A 26,175-nucleotide genomic window follows, 5' to 3' on the forward strand; every position below is an offset into this window, starting at 1 on the left:
AGCCGCAGTAGAGTCCGAGTTGAGTCGTAGCCGCAGGTGATTCCGAGTTAAGACGTAGCCGCAGAAGATTCCGAGTTGAGTCGTAGCCGCAGGAGATTCCGAGTTGAGTCGTAGCTGCAGTAGATTCCGAGTTACCACGTAGCCGCAGGAGATACCGAGTTGAGTCGTAGCCGCAGGAGATTCTGTGTTAAGAAGTAGCCGCAGGAGATTCCGAGTTGAGTCGTAGCCGCAGGAGATTCCGAGTTGAGTCGTAGCCGCAGGAGATTCCGAGTTAAGACGTAGGTGCAGTAGATTACGAGTTGAGTCATAGCCGCAGGAGATTCCAAGTTAAGACGTAGGCGCAGTAGATTCGGTGTTGAGTCGTAGCCGCAGGAGATTCCGAGTTAAGACGTAGCCGCAGTAGATTCCGAGTTGAGTCGTAGCCGCAGGAGATTCCGAGTTGAGTCGTAGCCGCAGGAGATTCCGAGTTAAGACGTAGCCGCAGTAGATTCCGAGTTACCACGTAGCCGCAGGAGATTCCGAGTTGAGTTGTAGCCGCAGGAGATTCCGAGTTAAGACGTAGGCGCAGTAGATTCCGAGTTGAGTCGTAGCCGCAGGAGATTCCGAGTTGAGTCGTAGCCGCAGGTGATTCCGAGTTAAGACGTAGCCGCAGTAGATTCCGAGTTGAGTCGTAGCCGCAGGAGATTCCGAGTTGAGTCGTAGCTGCAGGAGATTCCGAGTTAAGACGTAGCCGCAGGAGATTCCGAGTTGATTTGTAGCCGCAGTAGATTCCAAGTTAAGACGTAGGCGCAGTAGATTGCGAGTTGAGTCGTAGCCGCAGGAGATTCCGAGTTAAGACGTAGCCGCAGTAGATTCCGAGTTGAGTCGTAGCCGCAGTAGATTCCGAGTTGAGTCGTAGCCGCAGGAGATTCCGAGTTAAGATGTAGGTGCAGTAGATTCCGAGTTGAGTCATAGCCGCAGGAGATTCCAAGTTAAGACGTAGGCGCAGTAGATTCGGTGTTGAGTCGTAGCCGCAGGAGATTCCGAGTTAAGTCGTAGCCGCAGTAGATTCCGAGTTGAGTCGTAGCCGCAGGAGATTCCGAGTTGAGTCGTAGCCGCAGGAGATTCCGAGTTAAGACGTAGCCGCAGTAGATTCCGAGTTGAGTCGTAGCCGCAGGAGATTCCGAGTTGAGTCGTAGCCGCAGTAGATTCCAAGTTGAGTCGTAGCCGCAATAGAGTCCGAGTTGAGTCATAGCCGCAGGAGATTGCGAGTTGAGTCGTAGCCGCAGTAGAATCCGAGTTGAGTCGTAGCCGCAGTAGATTCCGAGTTGAGTCGTAGCCGCAGGAGATTCCGAGTTGAGTCGTAGCCGCAGGAGATTCTGTGTTAAGAAGTAGCCGCAGGAGATTCCGAGTTGAGTCGTAGCCGCAGGAGATTCCGAGTTAAGACGTAGGCGCAGTAGATTCCGAGTTGAGTCGTAGCCGCAGGAGATTCCGAGTTAAGACGTAGCCGCAGTAGATTCCGAGTTGAGTCGTAGCTGCAGTAGATTCCCAGTTGAGTCGTAGCCGCAGGAGATTCCGAGTTAAGACGTAGGCGCTGTAGATTCCGAGTTGAGTCGTAGCCGCAGGAGATTCCGAGTTAAGACGTAGCCACAGTAGATTCCGAGTTGAGTCGTAGCCGCAGGAGATTCCGAGTTGAGTCGTCGCCGCAGGAGATTCCGAGTTAAGACGTAGCCACAGTAGATTCCGAGTTGAGTCGTAGCCGCAGGAGATTCCGAGTTAAGACGTAGGCGCACTAGATTCCGAGTTGAGTCGTAGCCGCAGGAGATTCCGAGTTAAGACGTAGCCGCAGGAGATTCCGAGTTAAGACATGGCTGCAGTAGATTCCGAGTTGAGTCGTAGCCGCAGGAGATTCCGAGTTGAGTCGTAGCCGCAGTTGATTCCGAGTTGAGTCGTAGCCGCAGTAGATTCCGAGTTGAGTCGTAGCCGCAGTAGATTCTGAGTTAAGACGTAGCTGCAGTAGATTCCGAGTTGAGTCGTAGCCGCAGTTGATTCCGAGTTGAGTCGTAGCCGCAGTAGATTCCGAGTTGAGTCGTAGCCGCAGGAGATTCCGATTTCAGTCGTAGCTGCAGGAGATTCCGAGTTGAGTGGTAGCCGCAGTAGATTCCGAGTTAAGACGTAGCCGCAGGAGATTCCGAGTTGAGTCGTAGCCGCAGTAGATACCGAGTTAAGACGTGGGCGCTGTAGTTCCGAGTTGAGTCGTAGCCGCAGGAGATTCCGAGTTAAGACGTAGCCGCAGTAGATTCCGAGTTGAGTCGTAGCCGCAGGAGATTCCGAGTGGAGTCGTAGCCGCAGGAGATTCCGAGTTAAGACGTAGGCGCAGTAGATTCCGAGTTGAGTCGTAGCCGCAGGAGATTCCGAGTTAAGACGTAGCCGCAGTAGATCCGAGTTGTTTCGTAGCCGCAGGAGATTCCGAGTTAAGACGTAGCCGCAGTAGATTCCGAGTTGAGTCGTAGCCGCAGGAGATTCCGAGTTAAGACATAGCTGCAGTAGATTCCGAGTTGAGTCGTAGCCGCAGGAGATTCCGAGTTGAGTCGTAGCCGAAGTAGATTCCGAGTTGAGTCGTAGCCGCAGTAGATTCCGAGTTGAGTCGTAGCCGCAGTAGATTCTGAGTTAAGACGTAGCTGCAGTAGATTCCGAGTTGAGTCGTTGCCGCAGTTGATTCCGAGTTGAGTCGTAGCCGCAGTAGATTCCGAGTTGAGTCGTAGCCGCAGGAGATTCCGAGTTGAGTCGTAGCCGCAGGTGATTCCGAGTTAAGACGTAGCCGCAGTAGATTCCGAGTTGAGTCATAGCCGCAGTTGATTCCGAGTTGAGTCGTAGCTGCTGTAGATTCCGAGTTGAGTCGTAGCCTCAGTAGATTCCGAGTTGAGTCGTAGCCGCAGGAGATTCCGAGTTGAGTCGTAGCCGCAGGTGATTCCGAGTTAAGATAGTTGCCGCAGTAGATTCCGAGTTGAGTCGTAGCCGCAGTAGAGTCCGAGTTGAGTCGTAGCCGCAGGTGATTCCGAGTTAAGACGTAGCCGCAGAAGATTCCGAGTTGAGTCGTAGCCGCAGGAGATTCCGAGTTGAGTCGTAGCTGCAGTAGATTCCGAGTTACCACGTAGCCGCAGGAGATACCGAGTTGAGTTGTAGCCGCAGGAGATTCCGAGTTAAGACATAGGCGCAGTAGATTCCGAGTTGAGTCGTAGCCGCAGGAGATTCCGAGTTGAGTCGAAGCCGCAGGTGATTCCGAGTTAAGACGTAGCCGCAGTAGATTCCGAGATGAGTCGTAGCCGCAGTTGATTCCGAGTTGAGTCGTAGCTGCAGTAGATTCCGAGTTGAGTCGTGGCCGCAGGAGATTCCGAGTTGAATCGTAGATGCAGGTGATTCCGAGTTAAGACGTAGCCGCAGTAGATTCCGAGTTGAGTCGTAGCCGCAGGAGATTCCGAGTTGAGTCGTAGCCGCAGGAGATTCCGAGTTCAGTCGTAGCTGCAGGAGATTCCGAGTTGAGTGGTAGCCACATTAGATTCCGAGTTAAGACGTAGCCGCAGGAGATTCCGAGTTGAGTCGTAGCCGCAGTAGATACCGAGTTAAGACGTAGGCGCAGTGGTTCCGAGTTGAGTCGTAGCCGCAGCAGATTCCGAGTTAAGACGTAGCCGCAGTAGATTCCGAGTTGAGTCGTAGCCGCAGGAGATTCCGAGTGGAGTCGTAGCCGCAGGAGATTCCGAGTTAAGACGTAGGCGCAGTAGATTCCGAGTTGAGTCGTAGCCGCAGGAGATTCCGAGTTGAGACGTAGCCGCAGTAGATTCCGAGTTGAGTCGTAGCCGCAGGAGATTCCGAGTTAAGACTTAGCCGCAGTAGATTCCGAGTTGAGTCGTAGCCGCAGGAGATTCCGAGTTAAGACATGGCTGCAGTAGATTCCGAGTTGAGTCGTAGCCGCAGTAGATTCCGAGTTGAGTCATAGCCGCAGTAGATTCCGAGTTGAGTCGTAGCCGCAGTAGATTCCGAGTTGAGTCGTAGCCGCAGTAGATTCTGAGTTAAGACGTAGCTGCAGTAGATTCCGAGTTGAGTCGTAGCCGCAGTTGATTCCGAGTTGAGTCGTAGCCGCAGTAGATTCCAAGTTGAGTCGTAGCCGCAGGAGATTCTGAGTTGAGTCGTAGCCGCAGGTGATTCCGAGTTAAGACGTAGCCGCAGTAGATTCCGAGTTGAGTCGTAGCCGCAGTTGATTCCGAGTTGAGTCGTAGCCGCTGTAGATTCCGAGTTGAGTCGTAGCCTCAGTAGATTCCGAGTTGAGTCGTAGCCGCAGGAGATTCCGAGTTGAGTCGTAGCCGCAGGAGATTCCGAGTTAAGACGTTGCCGCAGTAGATTCCGAGTTGAGTCGTAGCCGCAGTAGAGTCCGAGTTGAGTCGTAGCCGCAGGTGATTCCGAGTTAAGACGTAGCCGCAGAAGATTCCGAGTTGAGTCGTAGCCGCAGGAGATTCCGAGTTGAGTCGTAGCTGCAGTAGATTCCGAGTTACCACGTAGCCGCAGGAGATTCCGAGTTGAGTTGTAGCCGCAGGAGGTTCCGTGTTAAGACGTAGGCGCAGTAGATTCCGAGTTGAGTCGTAGCCGCAGGAGATTCCGAGTTAAGACGTAGCCGCAGTAGATTACGAGTTGAGTCGTAGCCGCAGGAGATTCCGAGTTGAGTCGTAGCTGCAGTAGATTCCGAGTTACCACGTAGCCGCAGGAGATTCCGAGTTGAGTTGTAGCCGCAGGAGATTCCGAGTTAAGACGTAGCCGCAGTAGATTCCGAGTTGAGTCGTAGCCGCAGTTGATTCCGAGTTGAGTCGTAGCTGCAGTAGATTCCGAGTTGAGTCGTAGCCGCAGGAGATTCCGAGTTGAGTCGTAGCTGCAGTTGATTCCGAGTTAAGACGTAGCCGCAGTAGATTCCGAGTTGAGTCGTAGCCGCAGGAGATTCCGAGTTGAGTCGTAGCCGCAGGAGATTCCGAGTTGAGTCGTAGCCGCAGGAGATTCCGAGTTCAGTCGTAGCTGCAGGAGATTCCGAGTTAAGACGTAGGCGCAGTGGTTCCGAGTTGAGTCGTAGCCGCAGGAGATTCCGAGTTAAGACGTAGCCGTAGTAGATTCCGAGTTGAGTCGTAGCCGCAGGAGATTCCGAGTGGAGTCCTAGCCGCAGGAGATTCCGAGTTAAGACGTAGGCGCAGTAGATTCCGAGTTGAGTCGTAGCCGCAGGAGATTCCGAGTTAAGACGTAGCCGCAGTAGATTCCGAGTTGAGTCGTAGCCGCAGGAGATTCCGAGTTGAGTCCTTGCCGCAGGAGATTCCGAGTTGAGTCGTATCCGCAGGTGATTCCGAGTTAAGACGTTGCCGCAGTAGATTCCGAGTTGAGTCGTAGCCGCAGTAGAGTCCGAGTTGAGTCGTAGCCGCAGGTGATTCCGAGTTAACACGTAGCCGCAAAAGATTCCGAGTTGAGTCGTAGCCGCAGGAGATTCCGAGTTGAGTCGTAGCTGCAGTAGATTCCGAGTTACCACGTAGCCGCAGGAGATTCCGAGTTGAGTTGTAGCCGCAGGAGATTCCGAGTTAAGACGTAGGCACAGTAGATTCCGAGTTGAGTCGTAGCCGCAGGAGATTCCGAGTTGAGTCGTAGCCGCAGGTGATTCCGAGTTAAGACGTAGCCGCAGTAGATTCCGAGTTGAGTCGTAGCCGCAGGAGATTCCGAGTTGAGTCGTAGCTGCAGGAGATTCCGAGTTAAGACGTAGCCGCAGGAGATTCTGTGTTGATTTGTAGCCGCAGGAGATTCCAAGTTAAGACGTAGGCGCAGTAGATTCCGAGTTGAGTCGTAGCCGCAGGAGATTCCGAGTTAAGACGTAGCCGCAGTAGATTCCGAGTTGAGTCGTAGCCGCAGGAGATTCCGAGTTGAGTCGTAGCCGCAGGAGATTCCGTGTTAAGACGTAGGTGCAGTAGATTCCGAGTTGAGTCATAGCCGCAGGAGATTCCGAGTTAAGACGTAGGCGCAGTAGATTCCGAGTTGAGTCGTAGCCGCAGGAGATTCCGAGTTAAGACGTAGCCGCAGTAGATTACGAGTTGAGTCGTAGCCGCAGGAGATTCCGAGTTGAGTCGTAGCCGCAGGAGATTCCGAGTTAAGACGTAGCCGCGGTAGATTCCGAGTTGAGTCGTAGCCGCAGGAGATTCCGAGTTGAGTCGTAGCCGCAGGAGATTCCAAGTTAAGACGGAGCCGAAGGAGATTCCGAGTTGAGTCGTAGCCGCAGGAGATTCCGAGTTAAGACGTAGCCGCAGTAGATTCCGAGTTGAGTCGTAGCCGCAGTAGATTCCAAGTTGAGTCGTAGCCGCAGGAGATTCCGAGTTGAGTCGTAGCCGCAGTAGATTCCAAGTTGAGTCGTAGCCGCAATAGAGTCCGAGTTGAGTCATTGCCGCAGGAGATTGCGAGTTGAGTCGTAGCCGCAGTAGAATCCGAGTTGAGTCGTAGCCGCAGTAGATTCCGAGTTGAGTCGTAGCCGCAGGAGATTCCGAGTTGAGTCGTAGCCGCAGGAGATTCTGTGTTAAGAAGTAGCCGCAGGAGATTCCGAGTTGAGTCGTAGCCGCAGGAGATTCCGAGTTGAGTCGTAGCCGCAGGAGATTCCGAGTTAAGACGTATGCGCAGTAGATTCCGAGTTGAGTCGTAGCCGCAGGAGATTCCGAGTTAAGACGTAGCCGCAGTAGATTCCGAGTTGAGTCGTAGCTGCAGTAGATTCCCAGTTGAGTCGTAGCCGCAGGAGATTCCGAGTTAAGACGTAGGCGCTGTAGATTCCGAGTTGAGTCGTAGCCGCAGGAGATTCCGAGTTAAGACGTAGCCACAGTAGATTCCGAGTTGAGTCGTAGCCGCAGGAGATTCCGAGTTAAGACGTAGGCGCACTAGATTCCGAGTTGAGTCGTAGCCGCAGGAGATTCCGAGTTAAGACGTAGCCGCAGGAGATTATGAGTTAAGACATGGCTGCAGTAGATTCCGAGTTGACTCGTAGCCGCAGGAGATTCCGAGTTGAGTCGTAGCCGCAGTTGATTCCGAGTTGAGTCGTAGCCGCAGTAGATTCCGAGTTGAGTCGTAGCCGCAGTAGATTCTGAGTTAAGACGTAGCTGCAGTAGATTCCGAGTTGAGTCGTAGCCGCAGTTGATTCCGAGTTGAGTCGTAGCCGCAGGAGATTCCGAGTTGAGTCGTAGCCGCAGGAGATTCCGAGTTGAGTCGTAGCCGCAGGTGATTCCGAGTTAAGACGTTGCCGCAGTAGATTCCGAGTTGAGTCGTAGCCGCAGTAGAATCCGAGTTGAGTCGTAGCCGCAGTAGAATCCGAGTTAAGACGTAGCCGCAGAAGATTCCGAGTTGAGTCGTAGCCGCAGGAGATTCCGAGTTGAGTCGTAGCTGCAGTAGATTCCGAGTTACCACGTAGCCGCAGGAGATTCCGAGTTGAGTTGTAGCCGCAGGAGATTCCGAGTTAAGACGTAGGCGCAGTAGATTCCGAGTTGAGTCGTAGCCGCAGGAGATTCCGAGTTGAGTCGTAGCCGCAGGTGATTCCGAGTTAAGACGTAGCCGCAGTAGATTCCGAGTTGAGTCGTAGCCGCAGGAGATTCCGAGTTGAGTCGTAGCTGCAGGAGATTCCGAGTTAAGACGTAGCCGCAGGAGATTCCGAGTTGATTTGTAGCCGCAGTAGATTCCAAGTTAAGACGTAGGCGCAGTAGATTGCGAGTTGAGTCGTAGCCGCAGGAGATTCCGAGTTAAGACGTAGCCGCAGTAGATTCCGAGTTGAGTCGTAGCCGCAGTAGATTCCGAGTTGAGTCGTAGCCGCAGGAGATTCCGAGTTAAGACGTAGGTGCAGTAGATTACGAGTTGAGTCATAGCCGCAGGAGATTCCAAGTTAAGACGTAGGCGCAGTAGATTCGGTGTTGAGTCGTAGCCGCAGGAGATTCCGAGTTAAGACGTAGCCGCAGTAGATTCCGAGTTGAGTCGTAGCCGCAGGAGATTCCGAGTTGAGTCGTAGCCGCAGGAGATTCCGAGTTAAGACGTAGCCGCAGTAGATTCCGAGTTACCACGTAGCCGCAGGAGATTCCGAGTTGAGTTGTAGCCGCAGGAGATTCCGAGTTAAGACGTAGGCGCAGTAGATTCCGAGTTGAGTCGTAGCCGCAGGAGATTCCGAGTTGAGTCGTAGCCGCAGGTGATTCCGAGTTAAGACGTAGCCGCAGTAGATTCCGAGTTGAGTCGTAGCCGCAGGAGATTCCGAGTTGAGTCGTAGCTGCAGGAGATTCCGAGTTAAGACGTAGCCGCAGGAGATTCCGAGTTGATTTGTAGCCGCAGTAGATTCCAAGTTAAGACGTAGGCGCAGTAGATTGCGAGTTGAGTCGTAGCCGCAGGAGATTCCGAGTTAAGACGTAGCCGCAGTAGATTCCGAGTTGAGTCGTAGCCGCAGTAGATTCCGAGTTGAGTCGTAGCCGCAGGAGATTCCGAGTTAAGATGTAGGTGCAGTAGATTCCGAGTTGAGTCATAGCCGCAGGAGATTCCAAGTTAAGACGTAGCCGTAGTAGATTCCGAGTTGAGTCGTAGCCGCAGGAGATTCCGAGTTAAGTCGTAGCCGCAGTAGATTCCGAGTTGAGTCGTAGCCGCAGGAGATTCCGAGTTGAGTCGTAGCCGCAGGAGATTCCGAGTTAAGACGTAGCCGCAGTAGATTCCGAGTTGAGTCGTAGCCGCAGGAGATTCCGAGTTGAGTCGTAGCCGCAGTAGATTCCAAGTTGAGTCGTAGCCGCAATAGAGTCCGAGTTGAGTCATAGCCGCAGGAGATTGCGAGTTGAGTCGTAGCCGCAGTAGAATCCGAGTTGAGTCGTAGCCGCAGTAGATTCCGAGTTGAGTCGTAGCCGCAGGAGATTCCGAGTTGAGTCGTAGCCGCAGTAGATTCCGAGTTGAGTCGTAGCCGCAGGAGATTCCGAGTTAAGACGTAGGTGCAGTAGATTACGAGTTGAGTCATAGCCGCAGGAGATTCCAAGTTAAGACGTAGGCGCAGTAGATTCGGTGTTGAGTCGTAGCCGCAGGAGATTCCGAGTTAAGACGTAGCCGCAGTAGATTCCGAGTTGAGTCGTAGCCGCAGGAGATTCCGAGTTGAGTCGTAGCCGCAGGAGATTCCGAGTTAAGACGTAGCCGCAGTAGATTCCGAGTTACCACGTAGCCGCAGGAGATTCCGAGTTGAGTTGTAGCCGCAGGAGATTCCGAGTTAAGACGTAGGCGCAGTAGATTCCGAGTTGAGTCGTAGCCGCAGGAGATTCCGAGTTGAGTCGTAGCCGCAGGTGATTCCGAGTTAAGACGTAGCCGCAGTAGATTCCGAGTTGAGTCGTAGCCGCAGGAGATTCCGAGTTGAGTCGTAGCTGCAGGAGATTCCGAGTTAAGACGTAGCCGCAGGAGATTCCGAGTTGATTTGTAGCCGCAGTAGATTCCAAGTTAAGACGTAGGCGCAGTAGATTGCGAGTTGAGTCGTAGCCGCAGGAGATTCCGAGTTAAGACGTAGCCGCAGTAGATTCCGAGTTGAGTCGTAGCCGCAGTAGATTCCGAGTTGAGTCGTAGCCGCAGGAGATTCCGAGTTAAGATGTAGGTGCAGTAGATTCCGAGTTGAGTCATAGCCGCAGGAGATTCCAAGTTAAGACGTAGGCGCAGTAGATTCGGTGTTGAGTCGTAGCCGCAGGAGATTCCGAGTTAAGTCGTAGCCGCAGTAGATTCCGAGTTGAGTCGTAGCCGCAGGAGATTCCGAGTTGAGTCGTAGCCGCAGGAGATTCCGAGTTAAGACGTAGCCGCAGTAGATTCCGAGTTGAGTCGTAGCCGCAGGAGATTCCGAGTTGAGTCGTAGCCGCAGTAGATTCCAAGTTGAGTCGTAGCCGCAATAGAGTCCGAGTTGAGTCATAGCCGCAGGAGATTGCGAGTTGAGTCGTAGCCGCAGTAGAATCCGAGTTGAGTCGTAGCCGCAGTAGATTCCGAGTTGAGTCGTAGCCGCAGGAGATTCCGAGTTGAGTCGTAGCCGCAGGAGATTCTGTGTTAAGAAGTAGCCGCAGGAGATTCCGAGTTGAGTCGTAGCCGCAGGAGATTCCGAGTTAAGACGTAGGCGCAGTAGATTCCGAGTTGAGTCGTAGCCGCAGGAGATTCCGAGTTAAGACGTAGCCGCAGTAGATTCCGAGTTGAGTCGTAGCTGCAGTAGATTCCCAGTTGAGTCGTAGCCGCAGGAGATTCCGAGTTAAGACGTAGGCGCTGTAGATTCCGAGTTGAGTCGTAGCCGCAGGAGATTCCGAGTTAAGACGTAGCCACAGTAGATTCCGAGTTGAGTCGTAGCCGCAGGAGATTCTGAGTTAAGACGTAGGCGCACTAGATTCCGAGTTGAGTCGTAGCCGCAGGAGATTCCGAGTTAAGACGTAGCCGCAGGAGATTATGAGTTAAGACATGGCTGCAGTAGATTCCGAGTTGAGTCGTAGCCGCAGGAGATTCCGAGTTGAGTCGTAGCCGCAGTTGATTCCGAGTTGAGTCGTAGCCGCAGTAGATTCCGAGTTGAGTCGTAGCCGCAGTAGATTCTGAGTTAAGACATAGCTGCAGTAGATTCCGAGTTGAGTCGTAGCCGCAGTTGATTCCGAGTTGAGTCGTAGCCGCAGTAGATTCCGAGTTGAGTCGTAGCCGCAGTAGATTCTGAGTTAAGACATAGCTGCAGTAGATTCCGAGTTGAGACGTAGCCGCAGTTGATTCCGAGTTGAGTCGTAGCCGCAGTAGATTCCGAGTTGAGTCGTAGCCGCAGGAGATTCCGAGTTGAGTCGTAGCCACAGGTGATTCCGAGTTAAGACGTTGCCGCAGTAGATTCCGAGTTGAGTCGTAGCCGCAGTAGAGTTCGAGTTGAGTCGTAGCCGCAGGTGATTCCGAGTTAAGACGTAGCCGCAGAAGATTCCGAGTTGAGTCGTAGCCGCAGGAGATTCCGAGATGAGTCGTAGCTGCAGTAGATTCCGAGTTACCACGTAGCCGCAGGAGATTCCGAGATGAGTTGTAGCCGCAGGAGATTCCGAGTTAAGACGTAGGCGCAGTAGATTCCGAGTTGAGTCGTAGCCGCAGGAGATTCCGAGTTGAGTCGTAGCCGCAGGTGATTCCGAGTTAAGACGTAGCCGCAGTAGATTCCGAGTTGAGTCGTAGCCGCAGGAGATTCCGAGTTGAGTCGTAGCTGCAGGAGATTCCGAGTTAAGACGTAGCCGCAGTAGATTCCGAGTTGAGTCGTAGCCGCAGTAGATTCTGAGTTAAGACGTAGCTGCAGTAGATTCCGAGTTGAGTCGTAGCCGCAGGAGATTCCGAGTTGAGTCGTAGCCGCAGGTGATTCCGAGTTAAGACGTAGCCGCAGTAGATTCCGAGTTGAGTCGTAGCCGCAGTTGATTCCGAGTTGAGTCGTAGCCGCTGTAGACTCCGAGTTGAGTCGTAGCCTCAGTAGATTCCGAGTTGAGTCGTAGCCGCAGGAGATTCCGAGTTGAGTCGTAGCCGCAGGTGATTCCGAGTTAAGATAGTTGCCGCAGTAGATTCCGAGTTTAGTCGTAGCCGCAGAAGATTCCGAGTTGAGTCGTAGCCGCAGGAGATTCCGAGTTGAGTCGTAGCTGCAGTAGATTCCGAGTTACCACGTAGCCGCAGGAGATTCCGAGTTGAGTTGTAGCCGCAGGAGATTCCGAGTTAAGACATAGGCGCAGTAGATTCCGAGTTGAGTCGTAGCCGCAGGAGATTCCGAGTTGAGTCGTAGCCGCAGGTGATTCCGAGTTAAGACGTAGCCGCAGTAGATTCCGAGATGAGTCGTAGCCGCAGTTGATTCCGAGTTGAGTCGTAGCTGCAGTAGATTCCGAGTTGAGTCGTGGCCGCAGGAGATTCCGAGTTGAATCGTAGCTGCAGGTGATTCCGAGTTAAGACGTAGCCGCAGTAGATTCCGAGTTGAGTCGTAGCCGCAGGAGATTCCGAGTTGAGTCGTAGCCGCAGGAGATTCCGAGTTGAGTCGTAGCCGCAGGAGATTCCGAGTTCAGTCGTAGCTGCAGGAGATTCCGAGTTGAGTGGTAGCCACATTAGATTCCGAGTTAAGACGTAGCCGCAGGAGATTCCGAGTTGAGTCGTAGCCGCAGTAGATACCGAGTTAAGACGTAGGCGCAGTGGTTCCGAGTTGAGTCGTAGCCGCAGCAGATTCCGAGTTAAGACGTAGCCGCAGTAGATTCCGAGTTGAGTCGTAGCCGCAGGAGATTCCGAGTGGAGTCGTAGCCGCAGGAGATTCCGAGTTAAGACGTAGGCGCAGTAGATTCCGAGTTGAGTCGTAGCCGCAGGAGATTCCGAGTTAAGACGTAGCCGCAGTAGATTCCGAGTTGAGTCGTAGCCGCAGGAGATTCCGAGTTAAGACTTAGCCGCAGTAGATTCCGAGTTGAGTCGTAGCCGCAGGAGATTCCGAGTTAAGACATGGCTGCAGTAGATTCCGAGTTGAGTCGTAGCCGCAGTAGATTCCGAGTTGAGTCATAGCCGCAGTAGATTCCGAGTTGAGTCGTAGCCGCAGTAGATTCCGAGTTGAGTCGTAGCCGCAGTAGATTCTGAGTTAAGACGTAGCTGCAGTAGATTCCGAGTTGAGTCGTAGCCGCAGTTGTTTCCGAGTTGAGTCGTAGCCGCAGTAGATTCCGAGTTGAGTCGTAGCCGCAGGAGATTCTGAGTTGAGTCGTAGCCGCAGGTGATTCCGAGTTAAGACGTAGTCGCAGTAGATTCCGAGTTGAGTCGTAGCCGCAGTTGATTCCGAGTTGAGTCGTAGCCGCTGTAGATTCCGAGTTGAGTCGTAGCCTCAGTAGATTCCGAGTTGAGTCGTAGCCGCAGGAGATTCCGAGTTGAGTCGTAGCCGCAGGAGATTCCGAGTTAAGTCGTTGCCGCAGTAGATTCCGAGTTGAGTCGTAGCCGCAGTAGAGTCCGAGTTGAGTCGTAGCCGCAGGTGATTCCGAGTTAAGACGTAGCCGCAGAAGATTCCGAGTTGAGTCGTAGCCGCAGGAGATTCCGAGTTGAGTCGTAGCTGCAGTAGATTCCGAGTTACCACGTAGCCGCAGGAGATTCCGAGTTGATTTGTAGCCGCAGGAGGTTCCGAGTTAAGACGTAGGCGCAGTAGATTCCGAGTTGAGTCGTAGCCGCAGGTGATTCTGAGTTAAGACGTAGCCGCAGTAGATTCCGAGTTGAGTCGTAGCCGCAGTTGATTCCGAGTTGAGTCGTAGCTGCAGTAGATTCCGAGTTGAGTCGTAGCCGCAGGAGATTCCGAGTTGAGTCGTAGCTGCAGGTGATTCCGAGTTAAGACGTAGCCGCAGTAGATTCCGAGTTGAGTCGTAGCCGCAGGAGATTCCGAGTTGAGTCGTAGCCGCAGGAGATTCCGAGTTGAGTCGTAGCATCAGGAGATTCCGAGTTCAGTGGTAGCTGCAGGAGATTCCGAGTTGAGTGGTAGCCACAGTAGATTTCGAGTTAAGACGTAACCGCAAAAGATTCCGAGTTGAGTCGTAGCCGCAGTAGATACCGAGTTAAGACGTAGGCGCAGTGGTTCCGAGTTGAGTCGTAGCCGCATGAGATTCCGAGTTAAGACGTAGCCGCAGTAGATTCCGAGTTGAGTCGTAGCCGCAGGAGATTCCGAGTGGAGTCCTAGCCGCAGGAGATTCCGAGTTAAGACGTAGGCGCAGTAGATTCCGAGTTGAGTCGTAGCCGCAGGAGATTCCGAGTTAAGACGTAGCCGCAGTAGATTCCGAGTTGAGTCGTAGCCGCAGGAGATTCCGAGTTAAGACGTAGCCGCAGTAGATTCCGAGTTGAGTCGTAGCCGCAGGAGATTCCGAGTTAAGACATGGCTGCAGTAGATTCCGAGTTGAGTCGTAGCCGCAGGAGATTCCGAGTTGAGTCGTAGCCGCAGTTGATTCCGAGTTGAGTCGTAGCCGCAGTAGATTCCGAGTTGAGTCGTAGCCGCAGTAGATTCTGAGTTAAGACGTAGCTGCAGTAGATTCCGAGTTGAGTCGTACCCGCAGTTGATTCCGAGTTGAGTCGTAGCCGCAGTAGATTCCGAGTTGAGTCGTAGCCGCAGGAGATTCCGAGTTGAGTCGTAGCCGCAGGTGATTCCGAGTTAAGACGTTGCCGCAGTAGATTCCGAGTTGAGTCGTAGCCGCAGTAGAGTCCGAGTTGAGTCGTAGCCGCAGGTGATTCCGAGTTAAGACGTAGCCGCAGAAGATTCCGAGTTGAGTCGTAGCCGCAGGAGATTCCGAGTTGAGTCGTAGCTGCAGTAGATTCCGAGTTACCACGTAGCCGCAGGAGATTCCGAGTTGAGTTGTAGCCGCAGGAGATTCCGAGTTAAGACGTAGCTGCAGTAGATTCCGAGTTGAGTCGTAGCCGCAGTTGATTCCGAGTTGAGTCGTAGCTGCAGTAGATTCCGAGTTGAGTCGTAGCCGCAGGAGATTCCGAGTTGAGTCGTAGCTGCAGTTGATTCCGAGTTAAGACGTAGCCGCAGTAGATTCCGAGTTGAGTCGTAGCCGCAGGAGATTCCGAGTTGAGTCGTAGCCGCAGGAGATTCCGAGTTGAGTCGTAGCCGCAGGAGATTCCGAGTTCAGTCGTAGCTGCAGGAGATTCCGAGTTGAGTGGTAGCCACAGTAGATTCCGAGTTAAGACGTAGCCACAAAAGATTCCGAGTTGAGTCGTAGCCGCAGTAGATACCGAGTTAAGACGTAGGCGCAGTGGTTCCGAGTTGAGTCGTAGCCGCAGGAGATTCCGAGTTAAGACGTAGCCGCAGTAGATTCCGAGTTGAGTCGTAGCCGCAGGAGATTCCGAGTGGAGTCCTAGCCGCAGGAGATTCCGAGTTAAGACGTAGGCGCAGTAGATTCCGAGTTGAGTCGTATGCGCAGGAGATTCCGAGTTAAGACGTAGCCGCAGTAGATTCCGAGTTGAGTCGTAGCCGCAGGAGATTCCGAGTTGAGTCGTAGCTGCAGTAGATTCCGAGTTACCACGTAGCCGCAGGAGATTCCGAGTTGAGTTGTAGCCGCAGGAGGTTCCGAGTTAAGACGTAGGCGCAGTAGATTCCGAGTTGAGTCGTAGCCGCAGGTGATTCCGAGTTAAGACGTAGCCGCAGTAGATTCCGAGTTGAGTCGTAGCCGCAGTTGATTCCGAGTTGAGTCGTAGCTGCAGTAGATTCCGAGTTGAGTCGTAGCCGCAGGAGATTCCGAGTTGAGTCGTAGCTGCAGGTGATTCCGAGTTAAGACGTAGCCGCAGTAGATTCCGAGTTGAGTCGTAGCCGCAGGAGATTCCGAGTTGAGTCGTAGCCGCAGGAGATTCCGAGTTGAGTCGTAGCCGCAGGAGATTCCGAGTTCAGTCGTAGCTGCAGGAGATTCCGAGTTGAGTGGTAGCCACAGTAGATTTCGAGTTAAGACGTAACCGCAAAAGATTCCGAGTTGAGTCGTAGCCGCAGTAGATACCGAGTTAAGACGTAGGCGCAGTGGTTCCGAGTTGAGTCGTAGCCGCATGAGATTCCGAGTTAAGACGTAGCCGCAGTAGATTCCGAGTTGAGTCGTAGCCGCAGGAGATTCCGAGTGGAGTCCTAGCCGCAGGAGATTCCGAGTTAAGACGTAGGCGCAGTAGATTCCGAGTTGAGTCGTAGCCGCAGGAGATTCCGAGTTAAGACGTAGCCGCAGTAGATTCCGAGTTGAGTCGTAGCCGCAGGAGATTCCGAGTTAAGACGTAGCCGCAGTAGATTCCGAGTTGAGTCGTAGCCGCAGGAGATTCCGAGTTAAGACATGGCTGCAGTAGATTCCGAGTTGAGTCGTAGCCGCAGGAGATTCCGAGTTGAGTCGTAGCCGCAGTTGATTCCGAGTTGAGTCGTAGCCGCAGTAGATTCCGAGTTGAGTCGTAGCCGCAGTAGATTCTGAGTTAAGACGTAGCTGCAGTAGATTCCGAGTTGAGTCGTAGCCGCAGTTGATTCCGAGTTGAGTCGTAGCCGCAGTAGATTCCGAGTTGAGTCGTAGCCGCAGGAGATTCCGAGTTGAGTCGTAGCCGCAGGTGATTCCGAGTTAAGACGTTGCCGCAGTAGATTCCGAGTTGAGTCGTAGCCGCAGGAGATTCCGAGTTGAGTCGTAGCTGCAGTAGATTCCAAGTTACCACGTAGCCGCAGGAGATTCCGAGTTGAGTTGTAGCCGCAGGAGATTCCGAGTTAAGACGTAGCTGCAGTAGATTCCGAGTTGAGTCGTAGCCGCAGTTGATTCCGAGTTGAGTCGTAGCTGCAGTAGATTCCGAGTTGAGTCGTAGCCGCAGGAGATTCCGAGTTGAGTCGTAGCTGCAGTTGATTCCGAGTTAAGACGTAGCCGCAGTAGATTCCGAGTTGAGTCGTAGCCGCAGGAGATTCCGAGTTGAGTCGTAGCCGCAGGAGATTCCGAGTTGAGTCGTAGCCGCAGGAGATTCCGAGTTCAGTCGTAGCTGCAGGAGATTCCGAGTTGAGTGGTAGCCACAGTAGATTCCGAGTTAAGACGTAGCCACAAAAGATTCCGAGTTGAGTCGTAGCCGCAGTAGATACCGAGTTAAGACGTAGGCGCAGTGGTTCCGAGTTGAGTCGTAGCCGCAGGAGATTCCGAGTTAAGACGTAGCCGCAGTAGATTCCGAGTTGAGTCGTAGCCGCAGGAGATTCCGAGTGGAGTCCTAGCCGCAGGAGATTCCGAGTTAAGACGTAGGCGCAGTAGATTCCGAGTTGAGTCGTATGCGCAGGAGATTCCGAGTTAAGACGTAGCCGCAGTAGATTCCGAGTTGAGTCGTAGCCGCAGGAGATTCCAAGTTGAGTCGTAGCCGCAGGAGATTCCGAGTTGAGTCGTAGCCGCAGGTGATTCCGAGTTAAGACGTAGCCGCAGTAGATACCGAGTTAAGACGTAGGCGCAGTAGATTCCGAGTTGAGTCGTAGCCGCAGTAGATTCCGAGTTAAGACGTAGCCGCAGGAGATTCCGAGTTGAGTCGTAGCCGCAGGAGATTCCGAGTTAAGACGTAGCCGCAGTAGATTCCGAGTTGAGTCGTAGCCGCAGGAGATTCCGAGTTGAGTCGTAGCCGCAGGAGATTCCGAGTTAAGACGTAGCCGCAGTAGATTCCGAGTTGAGTCGTAGCCGCAGGAGATTCCGAGTTAAGACTTAGCCGCAGTAGATTCCGAGTTGAGTCGTAGCCGCAGGAGATTCCGAGTTAAGACATGGCTGCAGTAGATTCCGAGTTGAGTCGTAGCCGCAGTAGATTCCGAGTTGAGTCATAGCCGCAGTAGATTCCGAGTTGAGTCGTAGCCGCAGTAGATTCCGAGTTGAGTCGTAGCCGCAGTAGATTCTGAGTTAAGACGTAGCTGCAGTAGATTCCGAGTTGAGTCGTAGCCGCAGTTGATTCCGAGTTGAGTCGTAGCCGCAGTAGATTCCGAGTTGAGTCGTAGCCGCAGTAGATTCTGAGTTGAGTCGTAGCCGCAGGTGATTCCGAGTTAAGACGTAGTCGCAGTAGATTCCGAGTTGAGTCGTAGCCGCAGTTGATTCCGAGTTGAGTCGTAGCCGCTGTAGATTCCGAGTTGAGTCGTAGCCTCAGTAGATTCCGAGTTGAGTCGTAGCCGCAGGAGATTCCGAGTTGAGTCGTAGCCGCAGGAGATTCCGAGTTAAGACGTTGCCGCAGTAGATTCCGAGTTGAGTCGTAGCCGCAGTAGAGTCCGAGTTGAGTCGTAGCCGCAGGTGATTCCGAGTTAAGACGTAGCCGCAGAAGATTCCGAGTTGAGTCGTAGCCGCAGGAGATTCCGAGTTGAGTTGTAGCCGCAGGAGGTTCCGAGTTAAGACGTAGGCGCAGTAGATTCCGAGTTGAGTCGTAGCCGCAGGTGATTCCGAGTTAAGACGTAGCCGCAGTAGATTCCGAGTTGAGTCGTAGCCGCAGTTGATTCCGAGTTGAGTCGTAGCTGCAGTAGATTCCGAGTGGAGTCGTAGCCGCAGGAGATTCCGAGTTGAGTCGTAGCTGCAGGTGATTCCGAGTTAAGACGTAGCCGCAGTAGATTCCGAGTTGAGTCGTAGCCGCAGGAGATTCCGAGATGAGTCGTAGCCGCAGGAGATTCCGAGTTGAGTCGTAGCCGCCGGAGATTCCGAGTTGAGTCGTAGCTGCAGGAGATTCCGAGTTGAGTGGTAGCCACAGTAGATTCCGAGTTAAGATGTAACCGCCAAAGATTCCGAGTTGAGTCGTAGCCGCAGTAGATACCGAGTTAAGACGTAGGCGCAGTGGTTCCGAGTTGAGTCGTAGCCGCATGAGATTCCGAGTTAAGACGTAGCCGCAGTAGATTCCGAGTTGAGTCGTAGCCGCAGGAGATTCCGAGTGGAGTCCTAGCCGCAGGAGATTCCGAGTTAAGACGTAGGCGCAGTAGATTCCGAGTTGAGTCGTAGCCGCAGGAGATTCCGAGTTATGACGTAGCCGCAGTAGATTCCGAGTTGAGTCGTAGCCGCAGGAGATTCCGAGTTAAGACGTAGCCGCAGTAGATTCCGAGTTGAGTCGTAGCCGCAGGAGATTCCGAGTTAAGACATGGCTGCAGTAGATTCCGAGTTGAGTCGTAGCCGCAGGAGGTTCCGAGTTGAGTCGTAGCCGCAGTTGATTCCGAGTTGAGTCGTAGCCGCAGTAGATTCCGAGTTGAGTCGTAGCCGCAGTAGATTCTGAGTTAAGACGTAGCTGCAGTAGATTCCGAGTTGAGTCGTAGCCGCAGTTGATTCCGAGTTGAGTCGTAGCCGCAGTAGATTCCGAGTTGAGTCGTAGCCGCAGGAGATTCCGAGTTGAGTCGTAGCCGCAGGTGATTCCGAGTTAAGACGTTGCCGCAGTAGATTCCGAGCTGAGTCGTAGCCGCAGTAGATTCCGAGTTGAGTCGTAGCCGCAGGTGATTCCGAGTTAAGACGTAGCCGCAGAAGATTCCGAGTTGAGTCGTAGCCGCAGGAGATTCCGAGTTGAGTTGTAGCCGCAGGAGATTCCGAGTTAAGACGTAGCCGCAGTAGATTCCGAGTTGAGTCGTAGCCGCAGTTGATTCCGAGTTGAGTCGTAGCTGCAGTAGATTCCGAGTTGAGTCGTAGCCGCAGGAGATTCCGAGTTGAGTCGTAGCTGCAGTTGATTCCGAGTTAAGACGTAGCCGCAGTAGATTCCGAGTTGAGTCGTAGCCGCAGGAGATTCCGAGTTGAGTCGTAGCCGCAGGAGATTCCGAGTTCAGCCGTAGCTGCAGGAGATTCCGAGTTCAGTGGTAGCCACAGTAGATTCCGAGTTAAGACGTAGCCGCAAAAGATTCCGAGTTGAGTCGTAGCCGCAGTAGATACCGAGTTAAGACGTAGGCGCAGTGGTTCCGAGTTGAGTCGTAGCCGCAGGAGATTCCGAGTTAAGACGTAGCCGCAGTAGATTCCGAGTTGAGTCGTAGCCGCAGGAGATTCCGAGTGGAGTCCTAGCCGCAGGAGATTCCGAGTTAAGACGTAGGCGCAGTAGATTCCGAGTTGAGTCGTAGCCGCAGGAGATTCCGAGTTAAGACGTAGCCGCAGTAGATTCCGAGTTGAGTCGTAGCCGCAGGAGATTCCAAGTTGAGTCGTAGCCGCAGGAGATTCCGAGTTGAGTCGTAGCCGCAGGAGATTCCGAGTTGAGTCGTAGCCGCAGGTGATTCCGAGTTAAGACGTAGCCGCAGTAGATACCGAGTTAAGACGTAGGCGCAGTAGATTCCGAGTTGAGTCGTAGCCGCAGGAGATTCCGAGTTAAGACGTAGCCGCAGTAGATTACGAGTTGAGTCGTAGCCGCAGGAGATTCCGAGTTGAGTCGTAGCCGCAGGAGATTCCGAGTTAAGACGTAGCCGCAGTAGATTCCGAGTTGAGTCGTAGCCGCAGGAGATTCCGAGTTGAGTCGTAGCCGCAGGAGATTCCGAGTTGAGTCGTAGCCGCAGGAGATTCCGAGTTCAGTCGTAGCTGCAGGAGATTCCGAGTTGAGTGGTAGCCACAGTAGATTCCGAGTTAAGACGTAACCGCAAAAGATTCCGAGTTGAGTCGTAGCCGCAGTAGATACCGAGTTAAGACGTAGGCGCAGTGGTTCCGAGTTGAGTCGTAGCCGCATGAGATTCCGAGTTAAGACGTAGCCGCAGTAGATTCCGAGTTGAGTCGTAGCCGCAAAAGATTCCGAGTGGAGTCCTAGCCGCAGGAGATTCCGAGTTAAGACGTAGGCGCAGTAGATTCCGAGTTGAGTCGTAGCCGCAGGAGATTCCGAGTTAAGACGTAGCCGCAGTAGATTCCGAGTTGAGTCGTAGCCGCAGGAGATTCCGAGTTAAGACGTAGCCGCAGTAGATTCCGAGTTGAGTCGTAGCCGCAGGAGATTCCGAGTTAAGACATGGCTGCAGTAGATTCTGAGTTGAGTCGTAGCCGCAGGAGATTCCGAGTTGAGTCGTAGCCGCAGTTGATTCCGAGTTGAGTCGTAGCCGCAGTAGATTCCGAGTTGAGTCGTAGCCGCAGTAGATTCTGAGTTAAGACGTAGCTGCAGTAGATTCCGAGTTGAGTCGTAGGCGCAGTTGATTCCGAGTTGAGTCGTAGCCGCAGTAGATTCCGAGTTGAGTCGTAGCCGCAGGAGATTCCGAGTTGAGTCGTAGCCGCAGGTGATTCCGAGTTAAGACGTTGCCGCAGTAGATTCCGAGTTGAGTCGTAGCCGCAGTAGAGTCCGAGTTGAGTCGTAGCCGCAGGTGATTCCGAGTTAAGACGTAGCCGCAGAAGATTCCGAGTTGAGTCGTAGCCGCAGGAGATTCCGAGTTGAGTCGTAGCTGCAGTAGATTCCGAGTTACCACGTAGCCGCAGGAGATTCCGAGTTGAGTTGTAGCCGCAGGAGATTCCGAGTTAAGACGTAGCCGCAGTAGATTCCGAGTTGAGTCGTAGCCGCAGTTGATTCCGAGTTGAGTCGTAGCTGCAGTAGATTCCGAGTTGAGTCGTAGCCGCAGCAGATTCCGAGTTGAGTCGTAGCTGCAGTTGATTCCGAGTTAAGACGTAGCCGCAGTAGATTCCGAGTTGAGTCGTAGCCGCAGGAGATTCCGAGTTGAGTCGTAGCCGCAGGAGATTCCGAGTTGAGTCGTAGCCGCAGGAGATTCCGAGTGGAGTCCTAGCCGCAGGAGATTCCGAGTTAAGACGTAGGCGCAGTAGATTCCGAGTTGAGTCGTAGCCGCAGGAGATTCCGAGTTAAGACGTAGCCGCAGTAGATTCCGAGTTGAGTCGTAGCCGCAGGAGATTCCAAGTTGAGTCGTAGCCGCAGGAGATTCCGAGTTAAGTCGTAGCCGCAGGAGATTCCGAGTTGAGTCGTAGCCGCAGGTGATTCCGAGTTAAGACGTAGCCGCAGTAGATACCGAGTTAAGACGTAGGCGCAGTAGATTCCGAGTTGAGTCGTAGCCGCAGGAGATTCCGAGTTAAGACGTAGCCGCAGTAGATTACGAGTTGAGTCGTAGCCGCAGGAGATTCCGAGTTGAGTCGTAGCCGCAGGAGATTCCGAGTTAAGACGTAGCCGCAGTAGATTCCGAGTTGAGTCGTAGCCGCAGGAGATTCCGAGTTGAGTCGTAGCCGCAGGAGATTCCAAGTTAAGACGGAGCCGCAGGAGATTCCGAGTTGAGTCGTAGCCGCAGGAGATTCCGAGTTACGACGTAGCCGCAGTAGATTCCGAGTTGAGTCGTAGCCGCAGTAGATTCCGAGTTGAGTCGTAGCCGCAGGAGATTCCGAGTTGAGTCGTAGCCGCAGTAGATTCCAAGTTGAGTCGTAGCCGCAATAGAGTCCGAGTTGAGTCATAGCCGCAGGAGATTGCGAGTTGAGTCGTAGCCGCAGTAGAATCCGAGTTGAGTCGTAGCCGCAGTAGATTCCGAGTTGAGTCGTAGCCGCAGGAGATTCCGAGTTGAGTCGTAGCCGCAGGAGATTCTGTGTTAAGAAGTAGCCGCAGGAGATTCCGAGTTGAGTCGTAGCCGCAGGAGATTCCGAGTTGAGTCGTAGCCGCAGGAGATTCCGAGTTAAGACGTAGGCGCAGTAGATTCCGAGTTGAGTCGTAGTAGCAGGAGATTCCGAGTTAAGACGTAGGCGCTGTAGATTCCGAGTTGAGTCGTAGCCGCAGGAGATTCCGAGTTAAGACGTAGCCACAGTAGATTCCGAGTTGAGTCGTAGCCGCAGGAGATTCCGAGTTAAGACGTAGTCGCACTAGATTCCGAGTTGAGTCGTAGCCGCAGGAGATTCCGAGTTAAGACGTAGCCGCAGGAGATTATGAGTTAAGACATTACTGCAGTAGATTCCGAGTTGAGTCGTAGCCGCAGGAGATTCCGAGTTGAGTCGTAGCCGCAGTTGATTCCGAGCTGAGTCGTAGCCGCAGTAGATTCCGAGTTGAGTCGTAGCCGCAGTAGATTCTGAGTTAAGACGTAGCTGCAGTAGATTCCGAGTTGAGTCGTAGCCGCAGTTGATTCCGAGTTGAGTCGTAGCCGCAGTAGATTCCGAGTTGAGTCGTAGCCGCAGGAGATTCCGAGTTGAGTCGTAGCCGCAGGTGATTCCGAGTTAAGACGTTGCCGCAGTAGATTCCGAGTTGAGTCGTAGCCGCAGTATAATCCGAGTTGAGTCGTAGCCGCAGGTGATTCCGAGTTAAGACGTAGCCGCAGAAGATTCCGAGTTGAGTCGTAGCCGCAGGAGATTCCGAGTTGAGTCGTAGCTGCAGTAGATTCCGAGTTACCACGTAGCCGCAGTAGATTCTGAGTTGATTTGTAGCCGCAGGAGATTCCGAGTTAAGACGTAGGCGCAGTAGATTCCGAGTTGAGTCGTAGCCGCAGGAGATTCCGAGTTGAGTCGTAGCCGCAGGTGATTCCGAGTTAAGACGTAGCCGCAGTAGATTCCGAGTTGAGTCGTAGCCGCAGGAGATTCCGAGTTGAGTCGTAGCTGCAGGAGATTCCGAGTTAAGACGTAGCCGCAGGAGATTCCGAGTTGATTTGTAGCCGCAGTAGATTCCAAGTTAAGACGTAGGCGCAGTAGATTGCGAGTTGAGTCGTAGCCGCAGGAGATTCCGAGTTAAGACGTAGCCGCAGTAGATTCCGAGTTGAGTCGTAGCCGCAGGAGATTCCGAGTTGAGTCGTAGCCGCAGGAGATTCCGAGTTAAGACGTAGGTGCAGTAGATTCCGAGTTGAGTCATAGCCGCAGGAGATTCCAAGTTAAGACGTAGGCGCAGTAGATTCGGAGTTGAGTCGTAGCCGCAGGAGATTCCGAGTTAAGACGTAGCCGCAGTAGATTCCGAGTTGAGTCGTAGCCGCAGGAGATTCCGTGTTGAGTCGTAGCCGCAGGCGATTCCGAGTTAAGACGTAGCCGCAGTAGATTCCGAGTTGAGTCGTAGCCGCAGGAGATTCCGAGTTGAGTCGTAGCCGCAGGAGATTCCAAGTTAAGACGGAGCCGCAGGAATTTCCGAGTTGAGTCGTAGCCGCAGGAGATTCCGAGTTAAGACGTAGCCGCAGTAGATTCCGAGTTGAGTCGTAGCCGCAGAAGATTCCAAGTTGAGTCGTAGCCGCAGGAGATTCCGAGTTGAGTCGTAGCCGCAGTAGATTCCAAGTTGAGTCGTAGCCGCAATAGAGTCCGAGTTGAGTCATAGCCGCAGGAGATTGCGAGTTGAGTCGTAGCCGCAGTAGAATCCGAGTTGAGTCGTAGCCGCAGTAGATTCCGAGTTGAGTCGTAGCCGCAGGAGATTCCGAGTTGAGTCGTAGCCGCAGGAGATTCTGTGTTAAGAAGTAGCCGCAGGAGATTCCGAGTTGAGTCGTAGCCGCAGGAGATTCCGAGTTGAGTCGTAGCCGCAGGAGATGCCGAGTTAAGACGTAGGCGCAGTAGATTCCGAGTTGAGTCGTAGCCGCAGGAGATTCCGAGTTAAGACGTAGCCGCAGTAGATTCCGAGTTGAGTCGTAGCTGCAGTAGATTCCCAGTTGAGTCGTAGCCGCAGGAGATTCCGTGTTAAGACGTAGGCGCTGTAGATTCCGAGTTGAGTCGTAGCCGCAGGAGATTCCGAGTTAAGACGTAGCCACAGTAGATTCCGAGTTGAGTCGTAGCCGCAGGTGATTCTGAGTTAAGACGTAGGCGCACTAGATTCCGAGTTGAGTCGTAGCCGCAGGAGATTCCGAGTTAAGACGTAGCCGCAGGAGATTATGAGTTAAAAAATGGCTGCAGTAGATTCCGAGTTGAGTCATAGCCGCAGGAGATTCCGAGTTGAGTCGTAGCCGCAGTTGATTCCGAGTTGAGTCGTAGCCGCAGTAGATTCCGAGTTGAGTCGTAGCCGCAGTAGATTATGAGTTAAGACGTAGCTGCAGTAGATTCCGAGTTGAGTCGTAGCCGCAGTTGATTCCGAGTTGAGTCGTAGCCGCAGTAGATTCCGAGTTGAGTCGTAGCCGCAGGAGATTCCGAGTTGAGTCGTAGCCGCAGGTGATTCCGAGTTAAGACGTTGCCGCAGTAGATTCCGAGTTGAGTCGTAGCCGCAGAAGATTCCGAGTTGAGTCGTAGCCGCAGGAGATTCCGAGTTGAGTCGTAGCTGCAGTAGATTCCGAGTTACCACGTAGCCGCAGGAGATTCCGAGTTGAGTTGTAGCCGCAGGAGATTCCGAGTTAAGACGTAGGCGCAGTAGATTCCGAGTTGAGTCGTAGCCGCAGGAGATTCCGAGTTGAGTCGTAGCCGCAGGAGATTCCGAGTTAAGACGTAGCCGCAGTAGATTCCGAGTTGAGTCGTAGCCGCAGGAGATTCCGAGTTGAGTCGTAGCCGCAGGAGATTCCAAGTTAAGACGGAGCCGCAGGAATTTCCGAGTTGAGTCGTAGCCGCAGGAGATTCCAAGTTAAGACGTAGCCGCAGTAGATTCCGAGTTGAGTCGTAGCCGCAGTAGATTCCAAGTTGAGTCGTAGCCGCAGGAGATTCCGAGTTGAGTCGTAGCCGCAGTAGATTCCGAGTTGAGTCATAGCCGCAGGAGATTGCGAGTTGAGTCGTAGCCGCAGTAGAATCCGAGTTGAGTCGTAGCCGCAGTAGATTCCGAGTTGAGTCGTAGCCGCAGGAGATTCCGAGTTGAGTCGTAGCCGCAGGAGATTCTGTGTTAAGAAGTAGCCGCAGGAGATTCCGAGTTGAGTCGTAGCCGCAGGAGATTCCGAGTTGAGTCGTAGCCGCAGGAGATTCCGAGTTAAGACGTAGGCGCAGTAGATTCCGAGTTGAGTCGTAGCCGCAGGAGATTCCGAGTTAAGACGTAGCCGCAGTAGATTCCGAGTTGAGTCGTAGCTGCAGTAGATTCCCAGTTGAGTCGTAGCCGCAGGAGATTCCGAGTTAAGACGTAGGCGCTGTAGATTCCGAGTTGAGTCGTAGCCGCAGGAGATTCCGAGTTAAGACGTAGCCACAGTAGATTCCGAGTTGAGTCGTAGCCGCAGGAGATTCCGAGTTAAGACGTAGGCGCACTAGATTCCGAGTTGAGTCGTAGCCGCAGGAGATTCCGAGTTAAGACGTAGCCGCAGGAGATTCCGAGTTGAGTCGTAGCCGCAGGAGATTCCGAGTTAAGACATAGGCGCAGTAGATTTCGAGTTGAGTCGTAGCCGCAGGAGATTCCGAGTTGAGTCGTAGCCGCAGGAGATTCCGAGTTAAGACGTAGCCGCAGTAGATTCCGAGTTGAGTCGTAGCCGCAGGAGATTCCGAGTTAAGACATAGCTGCAGTAGATTCCGAGTTGAGTTGTAGCCGCAGGAAATTCCAAGTTGAGTCGTAGCCGCAGGAGATTCCGAGTTGAGTCGTAGCCGCAGGAGATTCCGAGTTGAGTCGTAGCCGATGTAGATTCCGAGTTGAGTCGTAGCCGCAGTAGATTCCGAGTTGAGTCGTAGCCGCAGTAGATTCTGAGTTGACGTAGCTGCAGTAGATTCCGAGTTGAGTCGTAGCCGCAGTTGATTCCGAGTTGAGTCGTAGCCGCAGTAGATTCCGAGTTGAGTCGTAGCCGCAGGAGATTCCGAGTTGAGTCGTAGCCGCAGGTGATTCCGAGTTAAGACGTAGGCGCAGTAGATTCCGAGTTGAGTCGTAGCCGCAGTTGATTCCGAGTTGAGTCGTAGCCGCTGTAGATTCCGAGTTGAGTCGTAGCCTCTGTAGATTCCGAGTTGAGTCGTAGCCGCA

Source organism: Coturnix japonica, chromosome 35 (assembly GCF_054131305.1).
Source record: "Coturnix japonica strain WE chromosome 35, WE-NBRP24, whole genome shotgun sequence".
Classification (NCBI taxonomy): Eukaryota; Metazoa; Chordata; class Aves; order Galliformes; family Phasianidae; genus Coturnix; species Coturnix japonica.